Source organism: Helianthus annuus, chromosome 5, assembly GCF_002127325.2.
Source record: "Helianthus annuus cultivar XRQ/B chromosome 5, HanXRQr2.0-SUNRISE, whole genome shotgun sequence".
Lineage (NCBI taxonomy): Eukaryota > Viridiplantae > Streptophyta > Magnoliopsida > Asterales > Asteraceae > Helianthus > Helianthus annuus.
In genome coordinates, this window is record NC_035437.2 from 46092120 (window position 1) to 46110403 (window position 18284).

Consider the following 18284-nt stretch of genomic DNA (forward strand, 5'->3'; position numbering starts at 1 on the left):
CATCATACAAATAAGGTTACAACCTTTTTGCAATTTTATCACATAGTACATAGTTGATGAACATCATATGAAATAATAATAATAATAATAATAATAATAATAATAATAATAAGAATAATAATAATAATAATGATTAAATATAAACAAACTTAATCAACGTTATTATGAATTTAATTATAACTATAAATGGTTTTAAAACTTAAAAGATGCTAACCAATCTGAAACAACAATTACTAAAAGGTAATGGTTTTAAAACTCAAAAGATGCTAACTAATTTGAAACGAAAATTACTAAAAGGTTATTTCATGGAGTATTATCTATAATACCTAATAATTGCAACAATAATGATTATATAATAAACTTAATTACAGATGGTTTAAAACTTAAAAGAATGCTCCTTGCATCTTACCCGAAGTCTCATGGAATAAGTTTCAAATGATAACCATTGCATAATTAGGAACCACTTTTTAGCCCTTGGATCATATTTTGATGGTTGAGATCTTCTTGGCTTATATCTTTTCTAATCTATATGAATATGAATCATGACCAGGTAATCAATGGCTAAGAAGTACTTCAAAGTTGTTGAGTAGAGGGGAAGAAGGCCCATATAATCTATACTATATTATAATGCATGAGGGAGGGACATTTTAAGATACCCAAAAAATAAGAACTTTTCCCCCTCTTTATTTATAGAAATACCCCTAAAATGAGGGCAGTTTGGTCTTTTAAACATTATTTATTTTTTAGCCCCTAAAATTATTACACTTAAATCCCTAATGTTTTAACAAAATTATAGATAATTAGTTACAATTCACCCATCCATAACAAACTCATAATTTTTTTTACGTATTCTTGACATATCTTATAAACTATATTGTTTAAAAAAATCCAAAGATAATATGACGACCTACACATTTTTGTCGACGTTTCGGTAGTTGTCTTGTTCAATATCGAGGCACGGATTAAAAGGTACAAGTTGATTATGCGTTAATGTACAAGTAATTAATACTTGTGATCTAATGTGCCTAATTTACAAAGATGTGCTCCATCTATGCAAACAAAAACAAAAGGAACTAAAAGTACCGTAACACAAAATGAAGATATTATGTGTCACATTTTATTTTATTAAAACTGCCTAATATCAATACTTAGATATATCTTATAAAAACTTAAAACTAACTACAACAAACTTCCTAAATAAAGGGGTGGCAAATCTAAAGTTAAACCCTAATGCACTTCTATAGTTACTACTATAAATATAGCTAGACACTCCTATATCTATTGCTAAACAAAGTTAAAAAAATGGATCCAGTTCTGAAATCAATGAAAGGTCAGTTTTGTTATATCGCAACAGTGAATATTTTTTTTCTTTTATTTACTTTTATGTGAATGTTAACTTATTTGATTTTTTAGATTCAGTTGCAAGATGAACATGCCAATTTAAACAACACATTTGTCGAACAAGCTTCTAAGGTATTGATTTTGCTGGTTTTTAAGTATTATTTTTGCGTATATCTTTTATATTAACATGTTCGTTATGTTATTACATGTGTGTTTTATTGCAGGATGATGGTGATAAAAATATTGATATTATTTCTTATGGTGCAATGTTTAGTCCATACAAGTCTAATCTTCAATATGAATTTAGTGAAGATGTAATTTTAAGGTTTATTTAATCTTTTTTTTTTTAACTTTTGTATTCAGTTTTTGTCATTTATAGGGATCGGAAGTTTGAGACTCAAAGGAAGAGATCCAAGAGACTCTCTTAATGGAAATGGAGTGAAGTTATTAATTTAGACGATTCTGAGGACAATGACAAAGAAGAGGAATTAGAAGATATTGCCGATTCAAGCACAAACCAGAAAACCCGATTAAAAGTACGTCGAGTGTCAGTTCAGAAGCGGAGCATATTTCATGCAGTTTAATATGAAATCTATCAAGTGTTTTTATATATTTTGTTTTTCATTTTCAGTTGTTATGTTTGCCCTAGACGTATGAATAAAGTTTATTTTATATTTGAACTTTATCTTTGGTGTTAATATAATGCAGTTATTAACCATATTAATAAAGTTCAAAATAAAGCTAATATCCTAAATTTACAAGTCAACTGAGCTTATATAAGTTAATATCCTAAAGTTGCAATAAATAGATATTGCAGTTAGATATAGTGAAGCTGAAATTCTAAAATATTGCAGTTATTCTTGAATATTAATCTAATAATTTGCATTTCTTAATTAAAAAGTAATAAAGTAATAAACTTTAAAGTTAAACTAAAAAACTGAACTTACTATGATATAAAGTTAATAAAAAAATAATTATTTTATAAACATTTTTATAACAAGTAATATAAATAAAATACTCCAGAAATTTACAATTTTTACTAGATAAATTTTAAATTGGGTTGCAAATTTTTAAGAATTGTAAGTTCAACTATATTCTTATAGATAATATTAGTCAGTTCTAAAAGAATTATTTACCAACTTGACTAGATACATAGTAGTAGATTGTGTAGCATATTTTTAGGGATTATTAGTTAAAAGTAGACACATATAGATAAGATTAGTTAGGAACTAAAAATTTGAACTTAGTATGATAAAATTAATAAAGATATAAGCTCTTATCATCCTTTTTTTTTTTTATAAAAACAGTTATTGAAATTTTATAAAAATATAAATTTTTTATATTTATAAAAACCGAAATTTAACAATTTAAGTTAAAGCTCTAAAACGTACTTACGAGTCAAATACTATTTTTTATTTTTATAAAAACGAAAATTTTAAACTTAAAGTTTATTGGATGAGTACTATATGGATATTTAGAAAAAAATTATGAACTTTAAAGAATAAAATTATATTTTATAATATAACCAATAAAATAAACAAACTTTACAATTCTAACAACTTATCTTTTATTTTTTGTCTTTTAATTATTAAATTTTTATAAAAAAAACAATATTTTTTGTGTTTTGATTATTAATTTTTATAAAAAAATAAAACTTTTACATATGTGTAAAATTGTGACATATATCCACCACAATAATGTTATCATAAATATTATACGAATAAGAAAACTAGCAGAAACGAGTGTCGCAATGCAAATTGTCGCCCCCGCCGCATCGCGCGGGCACCCTGCTAGTACATTTATATGTATAAATAATTTATTTTTGTTTTTTTTCTGATAAACAATTTTTATATATCTGTATATTTAATTTAGTTTTAGAATGTCATAAACTGAATAGAGTTTAACTTCTTATAAAAGTTGTACATATTATTGTTGATAAATTTAGTATTTTAGTTTATAACTCTGTTTTATTACTAAATGATTTATTCATTTTAAATGGTTAGTTCGGAAATAAGTTTGTTATTTCTTATGAAAAGCCTAATTAGAGTAGTTAAAATTTATGTATGTTATGTATAATTTGTTTGGTTAATGCGGGCCATGCGCCCACACACCATAACCATGACTGAACCATAATTTTCGGTTAACCTTATGGTTTAACTAAACCAATCTAAGTGTTGTGTTCCTCACCGCATCACGCAGGCATCCCACTAGTATTAACAAAACTATTTCTATATATTATTAAGAAATAATTTACTAAGATAAGAGTTTAAAACTTCAACCAATTTGGTCTTAATTATGTTTGTTATGTAACTAAAATAAGTATTAGAATCAAATACAAATTCTAAAAAATCAATTTGGTCTTAATTATGTTTGTTATGTAACTAATATAACAAATAGAAAGTCTAAAATAAATAAGAAGGATTTCAATTCATTAATCTTAGATTTTGAGGGTTGAGATTAGTTTTATATTAAAAATAGTGGATAAAGATATATGGAATTGTACATTTATTGACTTTTTTTCTCCACGTGCAAAACAAATGTCAATTTCCCCATCAATTTAAAACGTCCATAACATTTTCATACGGAATTAAAAAAATTAACATAATAACAAGTGTTTTTTATCTTTAAGTATGATATTGCTATATAAAAATAAAATATAAAATTTCATTTTTACTGGGTTTTCTTTGTATTGTGTTTAAAGTTCTGGTCATTGTGTCCTTCAACTGCGTTTTGGTCATTGCGTTTTTATTAAGGTTTCTATACATTGTATTATTATCAAAACTTATAACACAATGTTAATTTGAGTTTTGTCCATTGAGTTTTTATTAGAACCTATAACACAATAAAGATGGTGATATATTTGGGTTTTTTTATACATTGTGTTATTGGTTTTGATTATTGTGTTTTTCAACTTGGTGGGTTTTCTATAGATTGTGTTATAGATTCTGGTCATTGCGTTTCGTCTACTATCCATTGTGTTTTAATTTGTTATTCATTGTGTTTTGGTATGTTGTTAATTGTGTTTTTAGTATGTTGTTCATTGTGTTTTTAGTTTTTTGTCCATTGTATTTTAGTCTGCTTCCATTATGTCTTTTTATCTGATGTCATCAATCGGTTTTAGTCTACTTTCCATTATGTTTTTACTTTGATACTCCATATGTTTTACGTTATGCCCATTGTGTTTTAATATGCTGTCCATTGTGTCTTTTATTTGTTGTCATCGATTGTGTTTTTAGTTTACTTTCCATTATGTTTTTAGTTTGATAAAAAGTTGTGGATGTTAAAAAATGGGGGAGGTGGATAGTATGTGACCTGCATGTGCATGTTTCCTTGCATGTGAGAAGCAAGTGCATATTGAGCTTGTTTCTCATAGAGGAAACTATCTTTATCACTTGTTTTTTCATTGGACACTTATCACTCTCTTGTGACTTCTCACCGTTTTTTTATTTATTTTAGCTTTTGTAGAATAACTTAACTCACTAAAATAAATATAAATAGAGTAAATTACAAGTTTTGTCCTTTATGTTTACACCAAATTGTAGTCAGTGTCTTTTTACTTTAAAATTGATAAGTTTTGTACTTAATGTTTGAGAATGTTGCACGTTATACTATTATCATTTTATCTCCTTGATTGACTATTGTTTCTTCTTAGTGATAAATGCAAGCTCACTTAATTCAACTTTTGCAAACCCATCATCATGGCACAAGTTTACTGTATCTCTTTTTGATGAAACCCTATTTTCATTTTTCTTTAATTCAACAAATCTTAGGTCATTCTTCAATTACCAACAAAGACTAAGCTTCCAAATTCATAAAGTTTCATACTTTCTTTCACAAGAACGCTACTTTATTAACATGGTGTGGGCTATTATATAAGATATTATTCAATTGATCCTAAACCACAAAGCACCACCAGGCACCACCAAATCCAAAATCCCCAATTTCCCAACCCTCCAATCACCACCAATCTCAAACCTAACATCTTCACTTTTTATTTAAACCCCTTATGTTTATTAGCATATTTGTGGATCGAAATAATACAGTTTAAACTTCAATTTGTGGAAAGTTTGAGAGTTAAAGCTACATGTAAGCCGGATTGCAAACATCACTGGAATGTTCAACCGGAACACATCCGGCGCGTTACAGAACTCTGACGTGCAACGAAATGACAATGTTCGTCGATGTTCGAATGTGAATGAGATCAAATCGCTTCAGCATGATGAAACGATTGTTACGAAAGAGCGAGAACAATCATCACCAAATACAACTTAGCGGGTGTCTGGCCTAGCTTTTATTTTTTGGCTTATGCTTATATTTTAAAGTAGCTTATTTTCTATCATTTGATAAGCTCTTTTTAAGTGTTTTTATTAGCTTATAGCTTATTTTATATCATTTGCCCTTACATAAAGAAGCTTCTTCAAATAAGTTAAAAAACAATCTTCAAATAAGGTTCTTTAAATTAGCTTATATAAGCTAATAAACATAAGCTTAAAAAGCTAAACCAAACACCAAGTTAAGCTTATTTTGTAAAAAAAAACTAAAAAAAAACTATAAGCCTTGTTAAAAAAGCTAGGCCAAACACCCCCTTAGGTCCGCCAATGTTTATAAAGATGTGTAGGCATGACATACATATTTATAAAGATGTGTACTGATGTGTATAAAATGCAACATATAAATTACATCAAATGAGGCATAAAACTAACCCTTTTTAGTACTAATGTTGGAAAAAGTGTGCTTTTGTCCTCCTTTCGTATTTTTAGGATTAAATGAGCGTAAATGAACAAAAGAAGCAAAAATGCAGCTAAATCTAACATAAATACAAGAAAAGGAATAAATGTGGCATGCCCGACCCCTCGACAGCATCTTCCCAAGCAAAAACAAGAGGTCAGAAGGCTGAACACGCCTCGTGCCCAGCGGACACGGGGGCGTGCTCAAGTGTCTTTAGAAAAGACAAAGTTGTAGAAGCTTCTATTTCCCAACACGGGGGCGTGCCGAGCTCAACACGGCCGTGGTCAACGCTAAGATTCACATAATCCAAGCAAATCTTGATAGTACAGATACGCTTCTACACACAGGGCCGTGCCCAGCGGACACGGGGGCGTGGTCAACTAATGTAGCCAAACTGCAATTAATGAAGAAAGAGAAAGTGGATGGACACGGGGCCGTGCCCAATGGACACGGGGCCGTGTCCGGGCTTCTGTGCAGGCTATAAATAGAGGTGCTTGGTTCACTTCAAAAGCATCCCTTGACAAACCACCTCTCTCCTACTTCACCCACACTCCACCACCATCACAACACCCTCATCCACCACCATCATCCATCATCCATCATAGAGTGTGTGTAGTAGTCTCGGGATCCAAGATTCATAGTAAGAGTTCTTGACAATCAAAGGCCATGTTTGCCTAAGCCTCTTACATCACTTGGTGAAGACAAGCATTTAGTGTAATACTTTTGTTTATTATATCTTTTCGCACTTTTTATTTGGTTTTGTATTAATGACTTTAATAACTAGTTTCTTATGTTGAAGGTGAAACTTCCTTATCATTTGTCCGTGGTGTCTTGGCGTTATTTTACTGTCTATATAAAATAAAAGATTTACACCATTCATATCTCTACGATCTATATAGAGATATGTTGGCTACCTGGTGGGGGTTAAGGGAATAGTTTGGTAAGGTTCTTGCCTTGTTCAGTGTATAGATCCTGCAAGGACCTGGGTCAAGCTTACTAGGACCTCCTTCAATACCCACTGGTATTGGATGGCGGGGGTGCTAATGGCTTGATCCCCTCATATGTAAACTACTATTAATACATTAACCCGGCTACTTGGGATTGTATCCCTGCTGACTCAAACCACTTAGTCGAGGGTAACGTCACCTTCAAAAGAGGGGCCTACCACATTACGCATTAATAACTTAATTAATTATCTTCCAATAATCCAACCCTTTAGTATTGTATCCTTGCTGACTTAAACTACTAGGTTGAGGGTAACGTCACCTTCAAAAGAGGGGCCTACTACTATAACTAAGATAATCTCTTAAAAAGTGCAAAAGTGCGGAAAACATCAAAGGTTACACTAAAGGCGAGTCGGATCCAAGTGATTCATCTTGTCTATGTGTTTTAGTTTATTTTTATTTTCAGCATTTTTAGTTTTTATTTTCATGTTTAAACCTTTTTCAAAAATTTTGATTTGATTAGACGTTGAGGATAAACCGGTATTAAAAGCTCTTGTGTCCTTGGACGACCTCGGTATCTTACCAACGCTATACTACGCTCACGATGGGTGCACTTGCCATATGTGTGTTTAGTGTTAGTAAAATATCGTGTTTTATAAATTTAAAACTTGACTGAAGTGTTAAAAAGGGCTAGAAATATACATAAAAACCTATCACGCACTACGCACATCAAGTTTTTGGAGCCGTGGCCGGGGACACAAGGATTTTAAGAAAGCTTAAAATCGATGGCCTAATCAGTTTTTCAAAACCTTTTTAAAACGTGCGCACATTATCTGCATTTTAGTTAATTTTTGCATTCACTGAACACGGGGCCGTGCTGCACATTTTTTTCAAAACTCCCAGATACAGAGTCTGAACATGGGGTCATGCTCACTAAACACGCCCCCGTGCTGCATAAAACCAGTCACTTCTATTAAAACGCCCAGATACAGAACCTGAACACGGGCCGTGCTCACAGAACACGGGGCCTTGTCCAACCTCTGTTTTCGTTTTTATTTTTATTTTCTGGTCCCGAGACTCTGTTGTGGTCTGCTGAGTGATTCTTATGGATCAATACTCAGGAGATTACAACTACCACTATGAGGAGGATGATTATAGGGAAGACTATTGCACCATTTGTGGTAACCCTCACTCGGTACAATATTGTGACCTCCTTGAACCATCCACTTCATACAACTACTATGAGGAGCCCAGGTACGAGCCGTCCACTTCATATACATCCTATGAAGACCCAAGGTATGAACCTTATCCATCATACTCATATTTTGATGAACCAAGGTATGAGCCTTCATACTCCTACTTTGAGGAACCAAGACATGAGCCTTCATACTCCTACTTTGAGGAACCAAGACATGAGCCTTCACCTTCATATACTTACTATGAGGAGCCATGGCGTGAGTAACCCACCTCATATGAGTATTATGAAGAACAAAGTAACGACCCTTATCCATCATATACTTACAATGAGGAACAATGGTGTGAACCATCTAATTCATATGAGTATTATGAGGAACCAAGGATCGAACATCCGGATTCAAGCTTTGAGGATCCAGATCCTTACTCTATCACCCACATAGCCGATAAGATAATAGAACACATTAAAACTACCGAGCGCTGCATAAAAGAATCCTGCGCAAGGGAAGAGGAGTCCCGCGCAAGGGAAGAATTAACTTGTAATAAAGAAGAGATAGTTGAAAATGTAAAAATGGAAGAACAAGTAAGTGAAAAGCCGACACATGAGTTAAACAACAAAAAAGGTGAGACCGACAACGTTAAAATTCAAAAAGAGTCTAATTTTAAAGAAATTAATCTCTTGTCACCTTCTTTCGAAAATCATTGTTTAGTACCCACTCATGCTAAGTTTTTAAAAGAGTTAAACACTAACACTAAAATTGACAAAACGGTAAGCATTAAGTTAACAAATGATCAAACTTCGCTAATAAAAAAAGATCCATTTGAAATTAACATTACAACGGTTCCATGTTTTTTTTCAAAATTCCTTTATTAGTAATATTACAATTAATAAAGATCTTTGTGTTAATATAATGCCAAACTACATTTTCGAAAAATTAAGTGTTGGTGATTTTTCTCCACTTCAAATACCCATTTTTCTATCTAACCGGAAAATAATAAAATAAATAGGAGTAGTTGAGGATGTCTTGGTCCAAACCAATCAAATGGTAATCCCAACCGACTTTGTCATCCTTGATGACGCTCCTCTAGTGTTGGGACAACTTTTTGTAAAGACCCACGAAGCCTTGAAAAATCGGAAGTACAACAATCTATCTATTCAATTAGGGGCATTTAAAAAGAGTGTCGATCTTGAGCATTCAATGAAATATCCATTCGGCAATAATGTGTAACACCCCAAAACCCGAATGTTTATATTCGTTAAATGTTCTAATATGGTACATCAAGAAATAAATAACTAGGTTATTTGTCCTAGTTAAAAGTATGGTAGAAACAAATAAGAAATGAAAGTTGTGTCAATTCTAATTAGTGACAAAACTTGAGGGACCAAAAAGGTTAGGATGGAAAGATGGGTTTTATTTATGAAAATCAACACACACAAACATACACATTCGTGTGTTCTAGAAATGAGCAGGAGCTCTCCTGAGAGCTCAAGAAACCCTAAACGTGAAGAATCATCAAATTGAAGGGCAAATCAAGGTCTAAATTCATGAATGAACACGGATTAATGATCACCTTCTCATGGGGATCGTAAGGTATGTCTTAAAGATTTCATTGGTGATCTTTCACGAAGTGGGTTATGATGTAAGTTGCGAATTTGTTTGAAATTGGGAATGGGTGTGTGTTAGAATCATCATATAGAACATGGGTTATGCATGGTTTAGGTTAATTTGATGTTTAAGGGTGAAACCCGTTTGTAATGGGTTATCCAAATTCTTGCTTATTATTGATGTATTTTGATATATATGATGGATTCTTGTTAGAAGAATTGAAAGAAATGCGATACTAGTAGGTTTGATGTTTATATATGAATGATTCATGTTGATTAGTAGAAGGATTTGGATGAATTATATATAAGATTAGAAGGATATGCATGAACTAGTTGTACACTATGCTTAGGAGGTAGTACACACATCAAAAGTATGATGAAATTATGAAGAACTTAAGATTAGATCACTTGTAAGTGATTAACAAAGTAGTTATGAAATGGGTTTTTATGATATGATATGATGAAAATGAAAATATGCTTATATTATTGATGCTTGAAATCGTTTATGTGTGTGAATGTTTAAAGAATTTGGATAAGTAATGATAGATTAGCACGATATAAGGTTAAATGATAAATTCAATATACGATCCGTGTGATGAAAGGGTTGTGATGAATGATGAATAAGCTAACTATCTTGAGAATGATATATGATAGTTGAGGCTTGGTAAGCGACACGGAAGACTGGGCAAGAAGCGGGTCAAACGTGACTAATGCGCACGAGAAGCATATCCGGATGCAATGTAAGTAAAACTTGCACCCCTTCTGTAGAATATCTATTCAATGCTTAGATTACAAACATGGTAAGTAAATATGTGAATTATGATGTTCCAACAAGTCTTGGTATGGGCCGGAACATGTGGTTATGTCAAGAAACTAAGTTGACGGTTAAAAAGGGTAAAAGGGGCATTATGGTAATTTTGGTTGCAAGTTAACGAAGTAATAAGTTACATGGATGGGATGATGAATAACTAACATCCCACAAGGATAAAATGGACATTTAGACTTAACGGGTCAAACGGTGAAGATGTCACCCTTTGGCGTTATCGACTAATGAATTGCTTTGTTAAGTATTATGAATTTGTAGAATGTATAGAAAAAGGATTTGCGTTGCTATTATCTAGCAATTCAGCGGATGAAGTATTAAAACTGGTCATAGCTTTGATCCGAGCCAGGTATGTGCATTTACAATTGTAGATAAGTCGCATGATTGGTAATTTATGCAATGAAGTCTTTAGTAGTAAAGGATGGGTCAAAGTTGACAAAAACGCCATTGATGGGTAATACGGGCAAATGGTCTTAAAAGTTGATTACAAACAAGCTATTTGATTAAATGAATGTTTTGAAAAAGTAAGAAAGTGAGAAGTATGATTTTCGTAAGCTAAGGACCTTAAAATGCGCAAATACCCTTAACGGGTCAAAATAAGCTCTTGGGCGAAAATGGGTCATGAGGATGCAAGACATCCAGGAACTTAATCTTTTATGATAGACAATGTTGAAATTATAGGGTTCATGAGGAATTGAGGTAAAATAAACAAGTTATGTTGATACATGCATGAACGGGTCAAAAATTGGTAAAAGGGTAATATGCCAAAGGCTTAAAAGTCATAAATTTCGGTAGTCCAAATATTGGATTTTCACTCCATGTGATGGAGAATTAGATTACGGTCGCGTTGGAAAAAGAATCGGGTAAAACGGATCAAAAACGAGAAAGTTATGCTCGTTTCCGTAAAATCCGGTTGTGCTGGGAATTTGCAGGAACCAGCATCAACATTCTGTCGAAAACAGGTCGTAGCGTAGCGCGACGGGGAAGGCCCCAGTCCGTCGCGCTACGCGAACATGTGTCAGTTTCGCGAAAATCGTTTATTTTACCCGTTGATGCATTGCGAACCCATGCAGACCGCTTTTAAACGCGTATAAGCTAAGAATGATTAGTTTATTCCTTGTTTTAGGGAAAGTAGATACGTATGAAGGTATATATGTATGTATGAATATAAGTGGTATGCATGAATGAATGTATGTGTGTATGTATGCAAGTAGGTATATAAGAGCGTATGCACGTATGTAGGCATGCGTGAAGATATGAATGAATGTATGTAAGTATGTAGGTGTGTATGTAGGTAGTATGTGTATGTATATATATATATATATATATATATATATATATATATATATATATCCAAGTGAGTATGTACGAATGTATGCACGTATGTAGAGTTGTGTGAAGGCATGTAATAGGTATGTATGTAGGTATGTATGCATGCACGTATGTGGGTATGCACGTATGTAGGCACGTACGTATGAATGTAGGTACATATGTAGCTAAGGAGCTACGTGTGAATGGATGCATATATGTAAGTATGTATGAAAGTATATACGCATGTATTCAATGAAATTGAGTATTGACGTTAATAATAGCGTGCCTTGTGAACAAAGTGTAACGCAGGTACAACGAGAAAGTCTAACCACGGATTGTATGACAGATGGAAAGCTGGCATGTAAAGAGTTAATGGAATGAAAAGTAAACGTGAATAAATATTATATGTTTATAATGCGTACTAATGTTATGAATTTTATGTGGTGAGCGCAGGTAGTACGAGTCATGAGGATCATCAAAGAATAGAGATCGAGGATCGAGTCACTAGTGAGATTGTACGGGAACGTTGATGTATGTAATGTAATAAACATAAGCTATGTTTTTACTTAGTAAATAAGTCGAATGATGGATTTATGTGAAATAGTTATGTCAAAGTTAAATTTTAAATAAGTTAAGGTATTATAATGAAAGAAATTTTATAACACGAATTTCCGCTGTGACTTTTAGTCAAATACGTATTAGGGTCTTACAAGTTGGTATCAGAGCCCTGGTTTGAGAGAATCGAGTACGAGAAGATAAATACTTTAACTCAAACCTGTGTGTTCTTGTGATAAGGAACCCGTACAATCCATGACTCGATCAAGATCTAAAGCTTAAAGGTTTGAAGAGGATGATCCGTGAATGCAGTCTAAGATGGATGCTAAGGCAGGCAAGGATGCAAATAGACAGATGGACCCCAGGTACACAATATTAATATGTATGGGTACCAGTGTTAAAAGAAAAAAAAAGAAGAAATCTCCTTGGGACGGTAAGTATTAAACGGAAGACAACGATACTGTCCTGGTAAGATTTAAAAAAAAATGTTGCATGAACTGGGACCCACTACTTCGGACATAAGGCAATGATTTCATGAAGGCACGAACTAGTATGTGAATTGCGCACCTGGCCAGTACGCAAGAAGCATATGACGTTCGTGAGACCATGGTAATTATCGCAGGTATGTCTGGTAGAACTGGGTAGCAGGTGGGCGTGCGGGAGAAATGGGTAGTAAGACTCTCAGGAAATTGAGAGTACTATGTAGGAATGAAAAGCATGAGTGATAAAAAAAATGAAGAATGTTGAATCCGTAAGAAAGTACGGATCAACAATATATGAATGAACTAATTGAATCCACGAGACGGATTCAAAGAATGAAAGGTGTAAATGCAATGTTTGAATCCACGAGAAGGATTCAAAGCATAAAAGGAAGAAAATGTATGAATGGTATGTTTGGAACCGCTAGACGGATTCAAAACATGGAAGCAATGAAAGGCATGAATGTGACGTTTGAGTCCGCGGGACGGATTTAGAATATAAATAGGATGAAATTAGTCCACATCACAATGTGTCGATAGTTTGACCGTGGTTGTGTCAAACGAGTCATACGGGTAAATGTAAAGTAATAAACAAAAGAATGATCGTAATGGGCATGCAAACCTAAATTTTAAAAAAGAAAGAAGTTCGAACAAGTTATGTGTTAAATATGTTAGTAATTGACTCTTAGGAGTCATAATGAATGACGGGCTACGACCTGGACAATGATTTAAGTACGAACAAGAAGGGTAAGTTTTGTTAAGAATACCGAAATGATGTAATGAATGTCTTTGCAAGTAAGCATGAATGGAAAGAAGTACGAAGAGTACCTCACTGCATCTATGGTAAGTAAGAAATGACAGTCTAACCTGGAAAGGTCAAACTACAAAGGTTGATGAAATGAGGAACGAGAATAAAAGAATTGCATGTAAGGAATGAAATGCGGAATGTATTAAAGTTTGTACGTAGGACGTTGAAAAAGGAATTATAGGTGAGTAATCACCTAGTATAATGAATGCTTGAATGATATGTGCTAACCGCTAAAAATTGTAGATGATAATGTTAGGAACTCTTGATGTGATGAAACCAACCGAATTGGTGGAAGGATGTGCACGGGCGAAAGCGCATTACGCGGAAGAATGAAATCTAGCCTGGTATGGCTAGTACTCGTGAAGAATGCGGATCGATCTGGGTTACGGATCGTCGATTGATGATATGAGATGAGGTCAGTAAAAAGTTTAACTTATGTTAGATAAGTATGAATTGGTTAATTGGGCACGACCTACGAAATGAATGATGGAATGGGTATGGTATAGTATGGGAAGTTTGATTTTTTCTTAGTTGACATAAGAAGAAAACTATGTCATCAAGAAGCGAATCTCAAAGGTTTTGAGTGAAAAGTTTGAGTATTGGTTAAACTCCCATGAAATGAATTGCACGACACGTATGCTTATGCAAAATAAGTAAGGCACGAAATGAGAGGTATAGTAATGTAGAATGAATGAGGCAAGTTGAAGGTAACGTAAGGATATGTATGGTACAAATGACTATAGAAAAGTAGAATGATGCTAACTATGGAGTTAAGCATGTAGGTGTAACTATGAAGTAGTAGTTTTGTTGTGATAACGAAACAAGAGTTGAATGTTATAGGATGTGTGTATGAAATGTAATCTTAAAAGACAAGATGAAAGTATTAGATCCGTTATAAACAAATCCTACAAATGAAAGTATTATCACAAGCTTGAAGAAGTATGTATATTGACCTATTATAAACGGGTCAAGGGAAATGAAAATGTTATGTGAAGGTATGGTATGAAAAGTATGGACTTATTATAAAAAAAAAGTTAATAGTATGATTAAATATGAACTGAGATAGGATGATTACTTATAGTTATGATGTGACTATGAAGTCAAACCTAGATGTGTGTATGCAAGAGGAAATGAGAAAGGTTTCGGGGACGAAACCTTATTTAAGGGGGGTAGACTTGTAACACCCCAAAACCCGAATGTTTATATTCGTTAAATGTTCTAATATGGTACATCAAGAAATAAATAACTAGGTTAGTTGTCCTAGTTAAAAGTATGGTAGAAACAAATAAGAAATGAAAGTTGTGTCAATTCTAATTAGTGACAAAACTTGAGGGACCAAAAAGGTTAGGATGGAACGATGGGTTTTATTTATGAAAATCAACACACACAAACATACACATTCATGTGTTCTAGAAATGAGCAGGAGCTCTCATGAGAGCTCAAGAAACCCTAAACGTGAAGAATCATCAAATTGAAGGGCAAATCAAGGTCTAAATTCATGAATGAACACGGATTAATGATCACCTTCTCATGGGGATCGTAAGGTATGTCTTAAAGATTTCATTGGTGATCTTTCACGAAGTGGGTTATGATGTAACTTGCGAATTTGTATGAAATTGGGAATGGGTGTGTGTTAGAATCATCATATAGAACATGGGTTATGCATGGTTTAAGTTAATTTGATGTTTAAGGGTGAAACCCGTTTGTAATGGTGAAGATGATAACATGGGTGAATCATCCATGTCCAAATTCTTGCTTATTATTGATGTATTTTGATATATATGATGGGTTCTTGTTAGAAGAATTGAAAGAAATGCGATACTAGTAGGTTTGATGTTTATATATGAATGATTCATGTTGATTAGTAGAAGGATTTGGATGAATTATGTATAAGATTAGAAGGATATGCATGAACTAGTTGTATACTATGCTTAGGAGGTAGTACACACATCAAAAGTATGATGAAATTATGAAGAACTTAAGATTAGATCACTTGTAAGTGATTAACAAAGTAGTTATGAAATGGGTTTTTATGATATGATGAAAATGATAATATGCTTATATTATTGATGCTTGAAATCGTTTATGTGTGTGAATGTTTAAAGAATTTGGATAAGTAATGATACATTAGCACGATATAAGGTTAAATGATAAATTCAATATACGATCCGTGTGATGAAAGGGTTGTGATGAATGATGAATAAGCTAACTATCTTGAGAATGATATATGATAGTTGAGGCTTGGTAAGCGACACGGAAGATTGGGCAAGAAGCGGGTCAAACGGGACTAATTCGCACGAGAAGCATATCCGGATGCAATGTAAGTAAAACTTACACCCCTTTTGTAGAATATCTATTCAATGCTTAGATTACAAACATGGTAAGTAAATATGTGAATTATGATGTTCCAACAAGTCTTGGTATGGGCCGGAACATGTGGTTATGTCAAGAAACTAAGTTGATGGTTAAAAAGGGTAAAGGGGCATTATGGTAATTTTGGTTGCAAGTTAATGAAGTAATAAGTTACATGGATGGGATGATGAATAACTAACATCCCACAAGGATAAAATGGACATTTAGACTTAACGGGTCAAACGGTGAAGATGTCAACCTTTGGCGTTATCGACTAATGAATTGCTTTGTTAAGTATTATGAATTTGTAGAATGTATAGAAAAAGGATTTGCGTTGCTATTATCTAGCAATTCAGCGGATGAAGTACTAAAACTGGTCATAGCTTTGATCCGAGCCAGGTATGTGCATTTACAATTGTAGATAAGTCGCATGATTGGTAATTTATGCAATGAAGTCTTTAGTAGTAAAGGATGGGTCAAAGTTGACAAAAACGCCATTGATGGGTAAAACGGGCAAATGGTCTTAAAAGTTGATTACAAACAAGCTATTTGATTAATTGAATGTTTTGAAAAAGTAAGAAAGCGAGAAGTATGATTTTCGTAAGCTAACGACGTTAAAATGCGCAAATACCCTTAACGGGTCAAAATAAGCTCTTGAGCGAAAATGGGTCAAGAGGATGCAAGACATCCGGGAACTTAATCTTTTATGATAGACAATGTTGAAATTATAGGGTTCATGAGGAATTGAGGTAAAATAAACAAGTTATGTTGATACATGCATGAACGGGTCAAAAATTGGTAAAAGGGTAATATGCCAAAGGCTTAAAAGTCATAAATTTCGGTAGTCAAATATTGGATTTTCACTCCATGTGATGGAGAATTAAATTACGGTCGCGTAGGAAAAAGAATCGGGTAAAACAGATCAAAAACGAGAAAGTTATGCTCGTTTCCGTAAAATCCGGTTGTGCTGGGAATTTGCAGCAACCAGCATCAACATTCTGTCGAAAACAGGTCGTAGCGTAGCGCGACGGGGAAGGCCCCAGTCCGTCGCGCTACGCGAGCATGTGTCAGTTTCGCGAAAATCGTTTATTTTACCCGTTGATGCATTGCGGACCCGTCCAGACCGCTTTTAAACGCGTATAAGCTAAGAATGATTAGTTTATTCCTTGTTTTAGGGAAAGTAGATACGTATGAAGGTATGTATGTATGTATGTATGAATGAACGTATGTGTGTATGTATGCAAGTAGGTATATAAGAGCTTATGCACGTATGTAGGCATGCGTGAAGATATTAATGAATGTATGTAAGTATGTAGGTGTGTATGTAGGTAGTATGTGTATGTATATATATATATATATATATATATATATATATATATATATATATATATCCAAGTGAGTATGTACGAATGTATGCACGTATGTAGAGTTGTGTGAAGGCATGTAATAGGTATGTATGTAGGTATGTATGCATGCATGTATGTGGGTATGCACGTATGTAGGCACGTACGTATGAATGTAGGTACATATGTAGGTAAGGAGCTACGTGTGAATGGATGCATATATGTAAGTATGTATGAAAGTATATATGCATGTATTCAATGAAATTGAGTATTGACGTTAATAATAGGGTGCCTTGTGAACAAAGTGTAATGCAGGTACAACGAGAAATTCTAACCACGGATTGTATGACAGATGGAAAGCTGGCATGTAAAGAGTTAATGGAATGAAAAGTAAACGTGAATAAATATTATATGTTTATAATGCGTACTAATGTTATGAATTTTATGTGGTGAGCGCAGGTAGTACGAGTCATGAGGATCATCAAAGAATAGAGATCGAGGATCGAGTCACTAGTGAGATTGTACGGGAACGTTGATGTATGTAATGTAATAAACATAAGCTATGTTTTTACTTAGTAAATAAGTTGAATGATGGATTTATGTGAAATAGTTATGTCAAAGTTAAATTTTAAATAAGTTAAGGTATTATAATGAAAGAAATTTTATAACACGAATCTCCGCTGCGACTTTTAGTCAAATACGTATTAGGGTCTTACAAGTTGGTATCAGAGCCCTGGTTTGAGAGAATCGAGTACGAGAAGATAAATACTTGAACTCAAACCTGTGTGTTCTTGTGATAA